We start from the raw sequence: 11,928 nt of genomic DNA on the forward strand, positions 1-11,928 counted from the left end.
CCTACATTCTCTTGTGGCGGCAATTAAGGTTATCGAGGCGTGTCAGAGTAACGTTATCCTCGCGATCACCTTTGAGAGTCAGGACGACAAGGATTTATCGTCTTTGTGGCTTCTCTTCTTACTTCTCATATCACGAGCGAGGTTTGCAACTTTTCTTTCCCTTCCTCATCCTCCTCCTCCTCTTCCTGCTTCTTCTTCTTCTTCTTCTTCTTCTTCTTCTTCTTCTTCTTCTCATCTTCTTAGCTTCCTAGAGTTTGCTCCCAAGCGAGATTCCCTCGATTACAACTTCGATCTTCAACTTTCCTGAAGGATCCTCCAAGAGTAGTCGATCCTTGGAGCGTCTCCTTTTCGATAAGACTGTCGAAGGAAGAAAACCTTTTTCCTTCTCATTTTTTATTTACTTTTCTTTTCAAATGCTCGATAAAAAGAACAACAGCTGATCTTTTTTTCATTCAAGCTCGTTAATAAACTTTTAAAAGACCTTCTTCTTAACTCTCGATAGGGAGCCTCAAATATTCGAAGTTCGAGATGGCCAATCGAGAGATGAACCGACTGGTCCATTTTTGATATAGGTATTGTTTCTTATCTCGAGTTCGGTAATAAAATGATTTCTCATTGTCAGATAAAGTGGAAGAAGAATGGCAGGATAAATTTTCGTCGAACAAAAAGGGAACAAAAAGGGTTCCATCTATGACAGCTACTGTGTTAATACTCAATACCTGTGGGTTATCGAAAACAAATACTTCGTATCGGATTAAAAATATCGCTGTGATCGGTCGAACGAAGCATCGCTAAACGATTTATTGGTATCTATACACCTATTAATTTACTAACGGAAAATGACGTGCTCTCTCTCGTGAAAGCTTTAACGCGTAATGTCATCGAGTAAAGAACGAAAAAAGAGAAAGAAAGAAACAAACAAAGAAATAACAATGTAGCCTGTAAAAAAAGCTTTTACTTAGAGGATCGTACTTACGTTTGATCTATCGTCCTTTTGCGAAACTTCAGCGAAGATTTTTAAAGGAGATTCCTTTTATAGGAATATTAAAAAAAAATCTTATCCAAAAATTTGGTTTGCTAAACGAAAAGATGGACGATTAAATCTTTATTAATAACTATTTACCGTGAGAGGCCACTCAGTTTTCGACCTCGAGGATCGAGAGGTATCCCTCTCTTTCTCACTCTTCTCACCTTCTGCACATCATCGAACGACCCTGGGTATATCGATTTTGCATTTACCCCGGGTAAATATCCGTGAAGCGTGATAGTTACACGTAGGATTGCAGCACAGTGACTCTCTCTCTTTTCCCTTCATTCTCTTACACGTATTACTAGCAAAACGATCATTGGTTGCATCTCTCTCTTTCTCTTACTCTTCAGTCTTGCGTCGTTCTTTATTTTTTTATTTATTTATTTATTTATTTATTTTTTGTAACTTTTTTTCACGATGATCGGCGTATGAAAGCGTTAGTTTTACGAGCGATTAGATCAAAAAATTTCATCAATCGTACCCGACCCTTTAAAGTGTTTCTAACATAGATGCATAAAATAAGATACAATCTATAAATGATTAGATGTCGTTTGTATCGAGAAATAAAATGGGATGCGGATGGGATACGGATTTGAAAACTCTTCCTTATATATGAAAAAAGAAACGTATCGTTGCTCTTTCTCATCTCAAGTTCGGCGACCTATCCCATACCCTTATCTCTTGCAGTAGGAATATTTTCTCGGGGCGATGTTCAACATTTTCCTCTCAAGTACGTGAGATCGCAAAAGCATATGTTACGAACGTGTTGAATGTCTCGCAGAGCTTGCTTCCAAAGTACTTTGCGTGACACGCGTTCCTTCCCACGTACATATGTACACGTACACGTGCATACCCATGCATTACGTGTATTTACGTACGTGCTTATAAACGTAAGACCAGAGAGAGAGAGAGAGAGAGAAACGGACTAACCTTCATAAGTGCAAAATAGAAAGGAATGATAAATTATAACATTAGTCATAATAATAATAAATTAACGATACTAATAACGGAAATAATAGCTACGAGCCACGACGAAGTAGAAAAATTTTAAGCAATAAGTATAACAGAGCGGAATAGAAACGCGTACGATATAATTTTTAATTCGTATCAGAATACCGATCGTCTTATAATCGAAATAGTAGGGGATTTGCAAACTTGATCTCAAACACGAGGATGGAATGCCACTAGACGTAGATATGTATCGTTAGATTATTGATTCGAGACGTATTCCTACGTGTTAATGCAAACTGAAGAGCCTGGATCTTAGAAAACAGGATAGTGTTCCTAGATGACAAGTTTAAATATACATAGACGTTACATATTTAATGGTCTTCATGAAACATAGCATTTTTTAAGAGAGAAGAAAAAAGAGACGAGGACAGACTTGGCTAGAATACCATAAGAAGATTGACACTATCATCCTAAATTTAAGAAACATAAGTCATATACGTCGATTAATGTAAAATTATAAATAGTCGTTGACGAACGACATCATCGCATGTTTTGCTCGTCTACTGGTAAGGAAGTAAGATTTTTTGTAAAAAAATTCGATTCGCAAGGGTTTGTATGCAAAATACATTGAAATCCACTTTGGTGTTGCACTTGCATAACGATGCATTATGTATGAGAAATTATGGAAGCTAAGCAAAAAATAGGTATGTACCTACTGTATATATCTCGTGAACCCTGCCAACACGAAGTGTTACGATTCTGTCTCTTCCTTTTTTGTTTCCTTTGGCATATCTATCAAGGACATGGTTTTTCCTTGCCTATACTCACGCTTACGGAAACAGGTATTTTGTTCCTAAGTTTTACAAGTAGAAATTTCATGTCAAGCGGGCGGAGTCACATCAAAGTGATATCTATAACTTTGATCTCACATACTTGTTAAAGGAGGCATTCGTTGTAACAAGCTAAACATTTTACTAGTTAGAATGAATCGATATAGCAAGTTATAGAAATATTTCTATATTCCATGTAGAAAGGGAATATGTTATTAACAAAAGTTCTACATGTATGCGCGCTCCATTTTTGCATGAAAAAGATTATTCGAACAAGCGAAAGAAGCTACGAAATTATCGAAAAATGTGGAGATTTTAATAAATTCTTGTACCTCGACTAACTAAATTTTTCATACAAAGGAAAAAATTGCATTAGAATAATCTGTTAGCTAACTCGAATGTTTCTTTCGATCCATAAACGTCACACTAATCTTTCAGATCTTTCTCTTATCAATGTTGCACGTTACCGTGACCGTATACAAGCTTATCTACTCATTTCAATCATTTGACGAGAGTGTAACCAACATGGAAATGTTTCAAAGGCAGACCTCGACTTTATCGGTTCGGAACTATAATCGCTGGTATCTTTGAAGAAGAAAGAAACAAGTTGTATAATATGTATCGCAATTCGCAACGCTGGAGATAATATATTGCATGTACCTGTGTAGAAAGAACTATTAAAAAATTAACTTGTTCGCGTCGGTAATCATCAGCCTTGTGATAGTTAATCATAAATAACGCAAAACTTAGTTAACCATAAATAACGCTTAACTTCAACGCGATCGCGACGAGATTCGATTAAAATGGATGAAGAGACGAGGCTGATAGAGAATCAAGAAGGCACGACGCAACGCCGATAAATTTCATAATATTTCTCGCATTTCAATCGATTTCATCGAACGCGGTATACCGTTTTCCCTCGCTTTACCTCGATGAAAATACATCTTTACGAATCCATTAGCAACACGACAACGTTTTTTCCTACTTTTATCTATTCATACGTTTCTTCGTTCCATTTGCGCGAACATGATTTCGAAACTATGCCGCGAAAAGGAATTGTCGATATTGTCGTTCCATCGACAATGATTAATAATAAATATCGAAACGTAATAAAATCCGTTTCGTGCTTGCGTGCGCACGTGTGTATCCAAATTTGATATTCGTTAAAATTATCGCTTTCCGCTATTCACCGAAATATAACTGTTTATTTCGTTTTTAAATTCATTGTTACATTGACGCGACAAGCATTGAAATAAGCATCGATAAGCCTCGTTTTATGCGGACACATTCTGAAATTCGGCAACAAACACGATTATCGTGGCAGCATGAAACGCGAACAATGAGCAATACCGATTTTCGGACTTGCAAATTAACGACGCTTTCTTCCGATCGATCGATAGGAAACGAGAAACGATTGGTTAATTTCGGTCATTGGAAATGAACGGAAAGCTGCATTGAGGCTAGGTTTCTTCGCACATAAACATAAACAAAATATACCGCACATTTCCAATCAGCAATCTGATTGAATATTTCGTTGCGTGGATATTGCTGATTTTCATATTAAGTGTAGATGCCTTATAATTTACATGTATGAGTAGGTAATAAAAATGCGACCAATAAACGCTGCTTCGAATTGATAAGTTGAAATTAAACGAGAAATTAATAGGGATTTTATTTGTGAGTGAAAGTAATTAGGTTAATTGTTCTATTCTATGGTAATATCAAGGTATTAGAACGAAATGGAGCAATTCTAAGAGACCAAAAATAACGGCATCCTATTCGTCCGCAAAGAGAAAGCAATTCCATTGGCGAATTGAAAGGCTGAAAGGCAGGCATTCCTGTCCGAGGGAGCTATCGCCTTCTTTACATCTATGGCCTTTATGTAGCTATCGTTATTTATATCGGTTCTTTTTTCCTCATTTATCGGACTATATTGTGAAAACTAGGACGGATGGGTTACGTCTTCTTGGTCGGTAGGGTTTAATATAATCAATTTAATGAATTCATTTCGGTTCAATTCGATTCTACAGAGATGGTAATTACGGATAGATTTTAAGAATTTTTGTGCTTCTTTCTACCATTCTTCATCCATACGATTATTTATGATTTTGTATATTATATTTAATGCGTAATAATATCTATATTTGATATACTTTCTTGGAGCTCCGAAGTAATTCCATTACAAATTGCACACGATGTCGGACGAAGAGGTTGTCGTTGGAAAATAAAAAGCAGCGCGTACATGCGGGTGGTTCGGCCGTGTCGCGCATAGAGACTTTCCCTTTATACGCGTGTGTTTCGTCGTTAGAACGGATGATAGCCTATCGCTCGATAAGCGATGCAACAGCGTTTACTTTCGTAGCCCTCTAAAATCCCTTTAATAGACCTCTCCTTTTCGTCAACTGGCTAATCGTCGCAGGACATAATTTCCTCTGATCGATTTTCATCATGTTTGCAAAATGACAGTCGGACGAACAACGAGGCGTATATTCTATTTTTATTAAATTTCTTGCAAGCCGATTTTATTCCTCACGCAGCATGTTAATATAATATATTAATTTCTCCATAATTAAAAAAAGTGGCATAGTTCTCTTTTACTCTCTCTCTCTCTCTATCTCCCTCTTTGTCTCTTTAGTATAAGTATATTATATTGAATGTTAAAATTGACCTGAGATAAGCTTGGAACGTGCTCTGTAAGCATATTCCCAAATTAATTGTACCTGTAAATTCGTTTTATCTTTATTCGCGTTTTTCATTATTCATTAACGAGATGGCTCGCGAAAGGACTCGACTCGATCGCGATTATAATTGGAATTTTCGCTTAATCATCAATCAAATTTACTTAATCGCATAATTTCTGGACGATTACCCGATTATTTTTTTTTTCGTTTCGGTTCGAATTAACGATTCGACGAAGTACAGCCAAGCGACTGACCGAGTTTTAAAATGCCGCCGTCTATACACTAGCACGTTTTAATTTCGTTCGGCGGTAGACTCGCGAACGACAAGGACAACTAAGGAAGGTACTTTGAGGGAGTTTTAATTAGAAATTTATTCGTGTTGCCGCATTTAAAGTCTAACAACACTGCACTCGTTTTCCGATGTTCATCACAGCTTTCTATTTCTTTTGGTCTCTTCACTTAGCTAAAGCTTTCCTTGTGTCGAGTACCAAGACAAATCAAATTAGGAGAAGTCGGAGGAGATGGCGATATTTACGCAACGATTAAACGCTTCCTCGAAGTTTCGACGTATTTTGTGCTGTCGAGATTGAATGCCGGAAGGAGAACGAAATAGCTTACATCTTGGAGAATACAAATTGTCGTCTTTATACGGAAATTTTCAAACTATTGTTTGGTCGTATTCAATTTATGTATTTTCCTACTGTTATTGTTTGTTATTTTCTTGCCAACATTATTCGTACAAAACACTTTACACACATTCCTTTTAACAAGAAAAACTTGTAAGTAGGTATTCTTTACCTATCGAAGTCTCATAAAATTTCAAATCTCCGATTCGATATAAGCTCGCCTCAAAAGGCAAGCAAGTGGAAAATACTAGTGTTTTTTATTTAGATATAAAATAGAGATTTTCATAGGGAGTTAAATATTTTGCATTTAAGTCAATGGATCGAGCTGTCCGAAGTAAAATATTATAACAGCGATTGTGGTTGTTTCGAATGATGTACAGGTTGGTTCGTTTCGTAGCTTCTTCAGCGAGCAACCTCGGTCGGGCCTGCAACGAAATTAGTTCGAAACTATTCTCGATTCAATTTGCAGGAATATCCGATACCACCGAGTACGTACACTTAGAATCCCTTGAGCGTTGATATCGACGCCGCTAACTCGTATGAATTACTCGGCCCAACTATAGTACCTACTTGTCGCCTCGCTCACCTACTCTCCTGAAGTAATCCAAAAATTAAAAAATTGTGTCAAGAACGGAGTACGGAGATAATAATTGTTCGTGCAGCGTTAAAGGACACGAGTATTATGAATTTGAACAGTGATGGATAGTCCGCAGACGATTTATTGGACACGCACATACTTAACGGAGACTTGAAAATGGAGTCGGCCGAGTCAGCTAGTCCATTACTCTCTTTTCAACTTGTTAACCGACTTTACGATCGCCCAAGCCATCGAACCATCAATTTTCAAAGTTCCACGGTGCGTGTAGCTAAAGCGAAATAAAACGGCCGGCTAACTCCATCTTCGAAAGTCATCGTAGGGAGGAAACCTTTTGTGAGAAATGGATCCTTTCGCATTTTAAATGATCGCACTTCGACACCATACTTTCTTTTTCATTTTAGCCATTTTAGTCCCTTGGAAGTGAAGAGAGAAAGAGAGAGAGCGAGAGCTCTGAAATTTTAAGTAGCAATAAAAAAATTAATGTGTTGTACGAAGTATGTATCTATACGAAACGTTACCTCAAAACGTGCCGTTTCTAGCTTTTCTACATCTTTCATTTTTCAACCTATCTTAATATTTGGCCTTTCTTAATATTTATCTATCGAGGGAATAATATACAATATGAATACATGCATTTTACATCGAATGTAATCTTTTTGACGGTACCAAATTTGTTTGACAAAATATCATCGTCGTATCGAACAAAGCAGTGTGGATGGCCACCATTGTTGGCCTCTATGCAAACATTTCCAACTTGGTTGCTTCACAATAACCACTAAACCCGATAAACAACGCCGGACCTTTATTACACTCTCATGGCAGATGTTATGGAAATGATGTTTCGACGGTATTTCCAACGATTTCCTGAATTATTTCTATATTTCCTTACGCGTCAACGTGTACAAACTCACGATGTCTTTTACTTTTGAGAAATCTTTTCTTTATTTAGAGCGGCACACACAAGTTTCCTAGCTCTTTTCTAACTACGGTAAGAGAAAATACATTAGATAAAGTTAGACGCTTAAAGCATAAAACTCGATTATCGATTACGTGTTCTGTTAACTTCTTAAGTACGATCCTGTTATTTTGTTTTTTTTTAGAAAGAGAAAAATCGATTAGCTTTCCAAGAATAGTAACCTCGAACAATGCAAAAAGATACTGATGTTATAGAAATTTTATAAACTTTTAAACAAATATAACTCGATCTATATATAGGATCGATCAATTTTAATGTTGTCATAATAAATAAAAAAGAAGCGGATCTACAAAGTATATATATATTCGTTCTTCACAATAGTTTTTTCGATTCAAAATTTGAAAGAGGATTATTTATTATTCCGAAGGATTCTTTATCTACAAGAAAAAACAATTTTGCTTCGTACGGCACACTAATTTCTCCATATTTAATTAATTAAAAGTGCTTGGAACTCTTTATTCGAGTAACTTTAATATATAAATAATGCGTATCGAAGTTTATACGTGCCAATAAATTGAAACGGTAACAAGAGACTGCATAAAGAAGTAAAATAAAGTTTCCGACGAATATAAAAGTTTCTAATTATATTTATGTATATCTATCATCTGTAAACGTGATGCGTATCTGTGTATGTATTGATATATATTTGAATGTAATTTTTAACAGACCTATTTCCTTTTGCTTGTTTTATTGATTATAAGTATAGTCACACGTCAGAGGTAAATCTAAAGTGCAAAGGGTTAAGCTTTAGAGATTCGATGCAGATACATGCACAGCAACGTTACGTATACGTGTATATGCTTTGAGCTACTTGCATTATATTTGGTTTGCGTAGGGAAGAATGACATCGAGATGTTTACGATGATGGATTGTAGAATTCGCTGTTCGTGAAGTAAAATCCTCTTCGAGGTGAATGTTAAGAACAGGTATACGGATTTCCGAAAGTTAGGACAAGTTTCCTTTAAATTTTATTACGATATAATATTAAAGCTTGGTTATTGCATCTTAAAGGGCGTGGCTTTTAAAGAATTAGTATACAATGCTCGAATCGCAATGATGTATTTTTAATAGATAAGAGGTAATCCTCTTATCTCTCAGATAATAAAATGTTACAAAATTTGGCCAAAAATGGCTAAACCAATCCTACTGAAATTTAGGAGAATACTTTTGCGAAATATGAAATTGTTTTGTATCGAATTGCAAGCAAACTGCTTAGTCCTCTGGTCAAATGTTGAAAGAGATAGATCTGGTTCCTTGTGTCAAGAGCTTAGTCCTTGTCAAAGGACTTAGTGCGGTCGTGCTTAAAGATATTCCATGCTTCATACGATTCTGTCCTCAAAATTGAAAATACACATTTCATTGGCTCGAATATTTTAGATACATATGTAGGTTAGATATATATCCCAAAAATGTATAAACTCTTAAGCTTAGCTAAATCCTTGAAACCTGGAGTTCACACTAGAATCGAATAAAATGCTTCAATGTATATACGTATATATCCGTATGGATTGGTACAGCCGGGCGAGATGTTAGATTCTACATATAACAATAAGCTAAAAAACAAATAGTAACATTGTTTCGTTTGCAGGCCTTATTTTCGAGAAAATCGTGTTTAAAAATTTCACTCGGTTGCCTGCGTTTGATATATTTCTGTCGGTCGAAGTGCGAGGAGTGTTTGTAGCAACCGTGAGTACATAAATACGATAGGATCTTACACTCTTTCATCTCAAAGAAAACTTTTATATAAATCATAGAGAAAATGGATTCTATTACACATTATTACACATTGTTAGTATCTCATAATTGGAGTTACTTGATCCAAGAGAGAGAAAAAGTGGGAGGGAGAGAGAGGGAGAATAGTATTATTATATATAATATATGGAGGGAGAATTATTATATATTATATAGAATAATTTTTAATTATTATAGAAACGTTGAGTGTGTGTTATTTGGGAGGAACGTACGACACGCAAATATTGTAGTTTTACATAGGCTACAGTATGTTAACAGAAAATATGTAGAAAGCTAGACTAAAATGTTATTCTCTCTTTTATGGCTCGTATATGTACCGCGTCAAAAGGGATCATTAAGCCATATTCGGTTGTATATAGTATACTCGCGTTTTCAGCGGTTGCCTGCCTTTTGCAAATATGACGCAGGAAACTTGGATGTTTCTCGACGTGCGTATTCAAAGAGAAGCGTGAATCTCTTTACCGTCTCTTTCATATAAAGTGAATTATATGACCGTGCTGCTTGTACGGTGTAATTTGACAAAAGTTTTCGCTTTCCGTCATTCCGATTTAAAAAGATATCAAATTATCTCCGTCCATTTTGTATTTCAAAAGCCTGTTTACGAATAATTAAAAAAAATATATTTTCACGAATTTGTTGATAGATGCAATAGTCGGGAAGAATCGAGTTTTTAAAAATTTGTTGCTTAAGTTAAACCTACGGGAGTTCTTACGGCTTGAAAGATCGATTAACCCAGGTATTATATTTTCCACCGACGTGGAAACGTAAACGTTAAACGTTTTTCTCCTTCTTATCTTATCTTATCTTTTTATTTTCTTCGTCGTCTTCCGCTGCTTAATCTTCTTTTTCCTTTTCCGGAAGAGTCTTGCTTTAGATAAAATTTATAGAATATACACGAGCCATCTGACATATTCGCCTCACTGCATAAAGTCAAGCCGTTAGTATATATGGTATTATTCAATGCCAGTCATCTTATTTCGTTCTCTATCATCTTAATGGTACCTGTTCCGACAGAACTTTCCCCGCAGGATTAAATAAAAAAAATTCACCCTCGGCTGTTTATTTTTTCCCACGTAAACGCTCGAAAGAGACTCAGTTTTATAAATCGAGAAAGAGAAAAAGTTTGGACCTTTATTTCGCGAGAATGTGAGTATATCATAAAAAATAAATGAGATATAATTTTAACATAAGGACGTTGTTTTGCTTGTTTGAAAAATAGTCATGTAAGTACGTACATGTACTCTAAGGATAATCCAAACTGCTGTAGATAACGCGCGTGTGTGTGTATCTACATAAACGTATATAGACAAACAAACACACATCCTTCATTATAAGAGAATTTTTGTTAAGCTTGTAAAAAGCTACAGTGTGGCTTATCTCAAATGACTTTTTCTCTATATATACATGTTCCTTCCTCGATGTAAATAGAGGGGATGCGAGGGTGGCAATCACCTTCTATATTCGTCTCACGTTATTTTCCCTTTCGAATATATTCGAGTAGCTTGAAATAGACGTCGATCTGATAATATTGAATTTTCTTTTGATCGTGAGCGTTTTATCCTATTCCCTTTTTTTTCGTGACTGATACTCAAATCTCGAGACGGAAGTCTTGCAAAGTAGCGGAGTATCTAAAGTCGACAAATAAAAACTTTTCCCGTTGCTTTCACGAGCTTCTAAAAATAAAGTGCTACCTACCAAGGTGGCCGAGCAAGGAGCCCTTTCACGGGTCTCGCTTACGATGCATGGGTTTCGCCTTAAAATCGATTTTCTTTCTTTATCGTGGCAAATGCGTTCCTCGCTTTTCCAACTGACGTGTACTTTAAGTCAATGCAGAGGGAAAATTTACATTTTTTACAAGGTTTCGCCTTATATCTTGAGATATATCGATCGACCAATACGCATAAGTCAAAGTTTGAAAAAAAAGAAGTTTGTTCGGAATGAAAAAGAATCTATGCGAGAAACGAGAAAAAGGAAATAATGTGTCTTCTTTAATTCGTTTGCTATTAAAAATAGTACTCGATGAATAACAAAAATTCTCTTTTAATCGTAGATTTATACGTCTGCAGTTGAATAGCGTCCGCTACAGTGGCCGCCTCGTCACTCTTCTTCACAGGCCTTTTTTACTTTTTATCGTTAACAGGACCAGGATCGCTATTATTTATCGTTGGACACACCGTCATTTTTCACAAAGCCGTATTAGATAGTCGACATTTCTTTTCTTCTCTTGTCGCGAGAAAAGCTGTCGGCGTTCGACGAGACGAGATTGTTGCTCCATTTTTCCTTTCTCTTTCTCTCTCATGCTCGACAAATAAATCAGAAAATTTTAACGAAACGTCGTTAGCTTCTGTCTTTTAACGATTTTATCGTCGCGAATGATTAATTAATAATTAATTAAACCAACGCTTTAACCATTATGATGGTAAATTTCAAATTTTTAAAATTCGTGGAAAGGAAAGTGCTATCGATTTCAGTAGCTGTAGTTCA

General features: G+C 35.9%; 1 protein-coding gene across 18 annotated transcripts in view; it reads right to left on the bottom strand.

The window, feature by feature from the left end:
* LOC127070924 (dopamine receptor 2-like) overlaps window positions 1-11,928 on the bottom strand; it is a 48,684-nt gene that overhangs the window by 19,329 nt on the left and 17,427 nt on the right. The window contains exons 2-3 of one of the 18 annotated variants that reach the window (XR_007784745.1): window positions 6,615-6,712; window positions 6,276-6,543 (exon numbers count right to left, since the gene is read on the bottom strand). The exons of 15 other annotated variants lie outside the window; for them this stretch is intronic. The gene's annotated coding sequence lies outside the window, so the exon portion shown is untranslated. Of the gene's footprint in view, window positions 1-6,275; window positions 6,544-6,614; window positions 6,713-7,413; window positions 8,652-11,928 lie in introns of those variants that run through there. 2 more of the 18 variants (XR_007784739.1, XR_007784746.1) reach the window with 2 other exon arrangements.

The sequence above is a fragment of the Vespula vulgaris genome, chromosome 19 (genome assembly GCF_905475345.1).
Source record: "Vespula vulgaris chromosome 19, iyVesVulg1.1, whole genome shotgun sequence".
Taxonomy (NCBI): Eukaryota; Metazoa; Arthropoda; class Insecta; order Hymenoptera; family Vespidae; genus Vespula; species Vespula vulgaris.